This window comes from Lactuca saligna, chromosome 7, assembly GCF_052625555.1.
Source record: "Lactuca saligna cultivar CGN05327 chromosome 7, ASM5262555v1, whole genome shotgun sequence".
Taxonomy (NCBI): domain Eukaryota; kingdom Viridiplantae; phylum Streptophyta; class Magnoliopsida; order Asterales; family Asteraceae; genus Lactuca; species Lactuca saligna.
The window spans coordinates 15065863-15075267 of NC_136423.1; positions in this window are offsets into that span (position 1 = coordinate 15065863).

The window sequence follows — 9405 nt, forward strand, 5'->3', positions numbered from 1 at the left end:
ATTAAATAGTTGCAATCTTATTAATTAAAATAGAGATAAGTTTAATATAATGCCCATATGAAATGATTGGTTCATATGTAGACATACATTCATACAATATATAAAGTTTATATATGAACCTAACTCTCTCTCTCTCTCTCTATATATATATATATATATATATATATATATATATATATATATATATATATATATATATATAGAGAGAGAGAGAGAGAGAGATAGATAGGAGAGAAAGAGAGAGAGAGAGAGAAAGAAAGAAAGAAAGAGAGTGAGAGAAAGAGAATCAAATACTCTCCAATATTTTTTTTTCTATTTATCCTCTACTCACTAGATCAAGAAAAATGTCAAAATTATGGGAGGAGATTAAGAAAGAGAATTAATGATATCCACATATCATAATCTTATATAAGTAGGATGATAAGTAAGATAAAAATGTAGAAGGATATTTAATTTTTGATATATATATATATATATATATATAGAGAGAGAGAGAGAGAGAGTGTGTGTGTGTGTGTGTTAGGTTCAAATATTTTTAACAATTATTGTATGTATGAATGCGCCAATCAAAAATTAGGAAGATATTAAATAATGTTTAATTCAATAAGGGTATTTTAGAGATTTGTATTCTAAATTAATAGAAGCATTAAATTGAAATCCTATAACTAAGGAAAGAAAATAAATATTTGACCTAATCTTTCTCTTATATCACTACATGCTCTTCTTCTTTGAATCACACAACAAAAAAATCAAACGATGTACATATTGTGAATCACAAGTGGCGTCACAAGAATCCATCATCGACACGACCCTCCTTCTCTGAGGTTGCCATCGACACTTTCTTCTTCTCCGAGAACAACAATCAAACCCATAAAATAAATGGCAAACCTAGAAGAATCGATCGGTGGTGTTCAAGATAGAAATTACAAACGAACTTGCCTCCACTGTCATTCCTTCTCCTATACAATCGTCATTCTTGGATTTTTAAACCACCTACCATGAGAATCCATGAGACCTCGTCAATCTTGTTTGGAAAGCATACCCAGTGGCATCACCGGTGAGGTCAGGACAAGCCTTAATTGCCAATGCATCTATATCTTTCTCGATTTTTGGGTAATCATTATTCACTTGGTATATTTCTCATTCCTTTTTCTGTTTGACCTAATTTGAAATTCAGGAGCCATGGTTTCTATTTCATAATTTATCATTACAAAGGCATTTTTTATTAATATGAAGGCAAAAAGAAGCTATACATAATATGATATGAAGGTAGAAATATGATTGCTCATAGCTAGTCTTGGCTTATGCACTTAATTGTTATTTTTGTAAATTATAAGAAAAAAAACTTGTTAATTCGATGGCATAGCCAATTCCTACCTGTCACATGTTTATATAATTTGTATGTCTTGTTCTATATTGTTGTGGTTGGAAGTGTAAACTGTTAATTTGCAATTTAATAAAGGAGAAGTACCTGCTTGCAAAGAAAATGAAGAGGATATAGCTTATTAACCATCAATGGTTAGAATAATGGTATACATCTGATATAAAATACATCTTTGTAGTTATTCATTCAAAATACATCTTTGTGTTAACATGATCTTTTCCAGCATTTAGATTTCAAATGTTTTGTTCGTTGGGTATATTCTTGATAATACAAATTCTGTAAGAATATTGAAAACCATTCTGCAAGAATAGTTTATTCTGTAAGAATATTATTGTTGTGTTATGATAGAATTGTAGTTAATTAGTTATATGTTTAATATTCAGTTGTTACAAGTATATTACTACAAAATATTTGGCAATGGATTTGTGATAGAAATGGATTGAAGAACGGCTTGAAGACCTGATGGGGAAAACTTGAATAATGAATTAAAGAATGATCACACCCACTGTTTAAGAATGTTGTTATTTTTTAAAAATTACACTTGTTATTCTTTCAGAATGTTGTTATTATTCAATGAATCATAATCATACAATGTAATTATTTGGTATATTACTAGTTCAAGGGTCAAGTATGTGTATTCTTTCAGAATGTATTTACTAGTTTATGATTGGCATTATGTCATTCTGAAAGAATAAAATTGAAAAATATATTTACTAGTTTATGGTTGGCATTCTATCATTCTGACAGAATAAAATCAGATTTTTAAATTTGAATTAATTTAAAATATTCAGATTTTTAAAAATAAAGGAATTAATTATCCCTAAAAATCCAATTTTTTTAATATAGGTTAATTGACTAAAATACCCTTATGCTAAAATTTGTGTGATTATATGGTACATGTTATCCTATTCTAATATCATACACCCTCAGATAATGACCTTTGATTATATTTCATCCGGTGGTCTAGATCTATGCATTCTGGCACACAATAGTTAGTAAAAACAAAATTATATATATATATATATATATATATATATATATATATATATATATATATATATATATATATATATATATATATATAACGGGTTTAATTGCGAAAAAGGTTAAGAATGAGAGAATGAATATCGGCCACTTATTTTAAATATGTCGTTTAAGCGTTCTACCGTACTGACCCAACGAAATAGATCATATTCATATATGAAAAATTATATATATATATATATATATATATATATATATATATATATATATATATATATATATATATATATATCGGATATAGATCCGGTAAGAAATTTTTTTTGGTAGGAAGGTAAGAAGTTTTTTTTCTACATATTTTTTTGACGAACAAAAAAAATGAATCACTAGATGATTCATTTGTAAGATGATTCACAAGAAAAAATTCTCAAAAAAACATCTATAGGATTTATTTTTAAGTAAATTAAGAAAAAAACCACTTTTATGACAATTTTAATGAATAACAACAAAATCATTATATAAATGAATCATCGAGATGTTTTTTTGAAATTTTTTTCTTGTGAATCATCTTACAAAATGAATTATCTAATGATTCATTTTGTTTGTTTGCGAAAAAAATATGTAGAAAAAAAACTTCTTACCTTCCTACCATAAATTTCCTTCTTATTTGATCTTGATCTCTCTCTCTCTCTCTATATATATATATATATATATATATATATATATATATATATATATATATATATATATATATATATATATATATATATATATTCACATATGAATATTCATATTTATATATCCATATATAGAACATGTTTATACATATGTGAATACGTATATTCATATATGAATAAGTATATGAACAAGTGATCATTCATATACGAATACGATGACGGTGGTTGGTGGAGGTGGTGGTTGTTGGCGGATGGAAGGGATATGGTAGATTCATATATGAATAAACTTACATTTATATTCATATATGAATATTACCTATCTTCGGTCGTGCTGGTATGACGGAGCTTTTTGCAGTAAAAATAAATGATTGGTTGAGAATGATTATCTCATTGTCAACTTTTATATATTTTTTTTCTCAACCGAATTTACATCTCTTTCTCTCTCTTTCTCTTTATATATATATATATATATATATATATATATATATATATATATATATATATATATATAGCTAGGTTCAAGTATTCTAACTAATTATTGTGTGTATGTATGAATCATTATGGACCAATAAAATAAAATAAAATAAATAAATAAATAAATAAGTGTAATAAAGTAATTTGATAAATAAGTTCCACAAATACTTCCTATAATTATTCAAGTTATTTTGACTTTGACTTAATTTCTTCTCATTCTTATATACAGTTGTTCACTATCAAAAGCCCTATTCCACTATAAAAAAAACTTTCACCGACGACCACCACCATCTCGATTTACAACAACGCCTCACCACTTCCACTTATCCCCATCAACAACCTTCTTCGTACCCAAGATCATTATCGCCATCGTTCATAATCTCGGATTTGCAAATAAAAAAGGGGAAGATTGATTGTTATTTTTGCACAATCGTTAAACCACATAGCTGATACCCATCATCATGCGTTCTCAATAGCCATCACAGCACCAACGATTATTCAACCCTCCAACTATGGAAGAATAGAGGAAGGTCACAGATGGATTCCATCGCCAACAATCTCATCGAATTGACGACTTCTACTGCGCAAGGCAGCAAACAACGACATACACAACGACCACTTTCGTTCTTCATCCTCTGCTACTAACCGGTGGTAGAAAGCAACGACACACTACCAGACTTCGAATCGTGACTGGTTCTTTATAACCGATCCATCCCGACTTCTTGAACCCAATCTTAAAATGCGATTGCTCTACATCCTTCAACATCATCATCTTGCCACTGCAGCTTCATCATCATTTTTTGTAAACTTCGAAAGCCTCTTTACAGAATCCAAATTCTAAAAGCAAATCAATTAGGCTGTTATACGAGTACGCATTCAAAACAAACCCAAGTTTGCTTATTTGGAAGAGTGCAAATGGAGCTTGTCCCTAATTGAAAGAAGGAGAAGACTGTTACTTTGGTTTAGAAGACGGAGCTAACTCCAATATCTTATTTAATCACTTGTCATGTTTTTATAGAGTTTTGGTATCTTATAGGGAGATTATGAGGAAAATTTTTATTTTTCCTGAACCAATAACTTTCTTGCTGCAGGTAGAGACAAGATGATGACAAATGGCAGCACGATCTTTACGAACAACCTGATCGATAAGAATCAAGTATGAATATGATTACTCTTTCAAGGTTCCATAATGATATGCTAATATATGTTTTGATTTGCATTTAAAACTATCTCTAATCACTCTTCTGTCAAGCGTATGAAATTGCCCCTTGTCGTCAAAGTTGCCACAAGTTATCCAAGTATGAATATTTTCCTTCTATATGAGATAATATAAATAATTAGAAAAAGGTATTCAATTTACCGATAAATCTATTAAACATGTTGATGCTTTTTTTAAAAGCATGTCAAATGTGATGCCATTTTCTTGTATTCATGTCGCCTGTCGCTTTTACTTTATGATGTTTAACAGATAAAGGATTTGAACTGTATAGGATTCCATTCCCGTTGTCAAGGGGAAAAAGACAGAGTGAATCGGATTATGTTGTTAAGATTCAATTACAATTGCTAGCTTTCAAGACTTTCTTGGATCTTGTTGGAATTCATTTAAAATGGGAGGATTCAGTTACATAGTGATGTGAAACAACCAGCATGATAATGACTTTGTATTCTTATAGAATAGACTTGTTATTCATTCATAATGAGTTTTTTATTCTGTTCGAATGAATTAACAACAATATTCCCTTAGAATGTATTAGTATTTTACTTTAATTTCAATGCTTTTATTTGCTTTTTAACCGTTCTTATTTTATTCCTTTAAGAATAAATGTAATTGTTAACCACTATTAGTCGTATTCTTTAAGAATAGATGTCATTTATGTTCATAGTTGTATTCTTTTAAGAATTAATTTAGTTACTGATTCTAAAACATTAAAATTCGTTTCATATAAAATTTATATACATTAAAAAATATTAATTTTGATAATGTTTATAGTATTCTATCATAATAGAATCGGGTTTTCAAGATAATATGAATACATTCTTTTAGAACGTCCGAATTAATATAATTATTATTAAGAAAAATCACAACTTTCAAGTTTAGAGAATTAAATTTTCCCTAAAATCTACAATTTTTCTTTTTTAAAATTATGTTATTTGATTAAAATACTCTTACAATGAATTTTGATGGTATTTTTCAATTATCTTTAATTCACTAATATTTATTAATCACTTTCTTAAAATAACTAAAATGATTGGTCTACAATGATTCTTACATCCACACAATAATTAGTTAGAATAAAATAACATAAGTTATATATATATATATATATATATATATATATATATATATATATATATATATATATATATATATATATATCCATATTCTAATAAAAGAATAGTTTTATTCTCCTTTTGATATGTGTCATCATATTAAGACTCATAATTAATGCATATTTTAATTTTCTTTTGTCATGTGTCACCCTATTATATCTCCTAATTAATGCATACCACTTGTCAACCTATTGATTATCAATTTCAAATTTTAAATTTATCACTCTAACTACATTAAATTAACAATATTGGGATAAAAATTAAAATAAAATTAATACAAATTATAAAGTGATATAATTTTACATATTTATTTAAATCAATAATTATAATTTTATATAACTAAAAAATCTCTTAATTAATAATTTATTTAAAATAAGTGATTAATAATTTTGAGTTTTTTTTACTATTAAAGTTTAATTAATTTTGTAACCATGGTTTCCACGAGTTATAAACTAGTATACTAATAAAAGAGTAGTTGTTTTGTCATGTGTCATCATATTAGGCATCTTAATTAATGTGTTGCCATTTGTCAATATATTAGTTCTCCATTTTAAATTTTTTAAACATCATCATTAATGTGATACTATTTGTCAATGTATTTATTATCTATTTTAAAATTTAAATTTTATATTAATGTTTTCATTAATTCACAAATAAAAAATGTCTAATATATATTAAAAATTAATTTTACATATTTATTTTAATCAACGATTATAATTTCGCATAACTAAAAAAATATCTTTTAAATTAATAATTTATTTAAAATAACTGATTAATAATTTTAAGTTGTTACTATAAAAGTTTAACTAATTTTAAAACCGTGGTTTCCACGGGTTACAAATTAGTGTGTGTGTATATATATATATATATATATATATATATATATATATATATATATATATATATATATATATATATATATATATATATATATATATATATATATTTGATCTATATTAAATAATTTCTTTAGGTATTGACATTATCTTAGATAAATTTATAGCAATTTTTTTGTCATGTAAGAATTAATATTTAGATCTTATAACTTTTATTGTAACGTATAGTTTTCTACTTTTATTTTTATTAAATAATTTTGTAAACACTTAATAGTGCTCCTATATTTATTTATAAAACTTGCATAAGCACGCATTTTTTTTTGAAATATATACCATTATTATTATTATTATCAATCATTTATAAAAAGTACAATTATTGCTAGTCTCGTACTACATACCTAAATTAATTTGTCAAATATTAACCAATCGCCCGAATAAAAAAAATATCGTGGTCCTACAAAATCGCAATACATATTTCTTTTATATACTTTATGTAATTTATTTCATTTTCTTGCAAAATACATATATTTAAGAAAATAAATATATCGAAAGCATGCTAATAATTTTTTTTATGCTGTTAGAGTATCTTTCATAGTTGAACTATACATAATCTATCTTAATAAATGATTTTTTTTTTAATTTTATTTATTTATTTTTTTGCTATTTATCATACTCTTTTTGATTTTGGTACATATCATTTTATAGTTATTTTTAATTAATGAAATTAAATATCCTTTTAAATTTTATTCTTACCTATCTTACTACCATGTCATAAATGTAGTCATGTGTCACATTTAATGAAATTGATAATATTTTAGTTAAATTTTCCCCATTTAATATTGATATGAGGATAGTAGAAATAAAATATAGGAGAATTTTAAATTTTTCTTTCAATTAAAATTTTTCACCATGACATTTTGTGGTTTTTTCATTTTATCAAAATTCATATAATATTTAAATATAATAATTATAATAAATGTATATTAATTTAATTAATTGACTTTCTTTTTAATTTTAAAATTTCTAAATTAAATATCATTAGTTTCATTTGTTTATTTATCTAAATTATTTGTTTAAATTTAAAAAAGAAAAAGAAAACACATTAATTTTAATAATTCAATATTTTTTTAATTTTCTTATAAATTCAAACTTTTAAATATTTAGAATTTCATATTTAATTTTTTCTTTTAAATAAACTCATGTAATACATAAATTTTAGACCTAATTTAAAATAAATATCACATCATTATTCTTTTAACTTTAACCCAAAATTAAATAGAAACTCCAATTGTTAACTTTTTATATAGTTGTAACTAATTTATACTCAACTATCTAAAATGTTTTATAAAACCCTCATAGTTGTTATAATTTACTATAATTATAGTTATATGTATTTGCTATGGTTTGTATTAAACTTTATTATGATTTTTAATATATAAACGTTTATAATATATAATCTTTTATATAGAAAAATAAAATATATTCAAAACTTTTATATAGCTAAAAGGATAATACGATATATTATTAAAAATAAATATGTCAATGAAAAAACCACAATAATATATTGATCGTTCAATATATATTCAGTTTTCAATAAATAAAACTAAATAAATTATGCACTCTTTCCACCGTTAATATATATATATATATATATATATATATATATATATATATATATATATATATATATATATATATATATATATATATATGCACTCCAATAGAATTGAGTGATTATTTTTAAAAAGTAAATAGCAGCTCTTATATTGTTGTCGAATAAATAGTTATGTAAAGATTTTAAAGTAAAATAAGAAAAGAAAATTTTATGTGTAATTCACTCATGAGAAAAACATCAATATTGTTTTAAAGGCTAGGGTTTTTATGAACCACAAATATAGCCTATGTGAAGCCCACCTACCTCATTAAATATTTGTAAATTGAGATTTTTGAACCCTACATATATTTATGTGCCCCCACTTTCTCCACTTAATGTTTGGTTCCCTAAATTCCATCCACTCAACCACCAGAAGTCTCCACTTTAAAAAGTAACCATAAAAAATATAGTAGTATATGATTATATTATGTCCTCTTTATAATTTTTAAAAAAAAAAATATATAATTATGTTTTAAAGTAACCTAGCAAACAGTGATATACAAACTATATTTCATAGTTGTTCTTTGTTCTGACATGTTTTTTCTTCTTAATAATAATTTGAAACCGGAAGTAATTTTGTCATTTATAGGGTCGAGACTCGAAAGCCTTAATGATCATCGATGGATATAACTTACCGTAAGCAAATATACATAAAAGCCATTGTATATTCTTAGACAAAATTACAGAAATGGCCCCTATGATATGATTTATTCTGAGATTTAATCAAAACATCATATATATATATATATATATATATATATATATATATATATATATATATATATATATATATATATATATATATATATATATATATATATATATATATATATATATTTAATATATATATTTTTTTAATGGACCTTCTGACTTCATAGACCTTATGTATTTACTTTTTTATTTTTCTTTCATTCTTTATCTATTAAAATAATAAAAAAGACATCTCTTTCATTCTTTATTTATTGGGCTAATTATTTTATTTGATTATTATATATTAATTAATTTTATTTTTATTATATAATATTATATATTGATATATATTATATTATTATCTTATTAATTTCATTT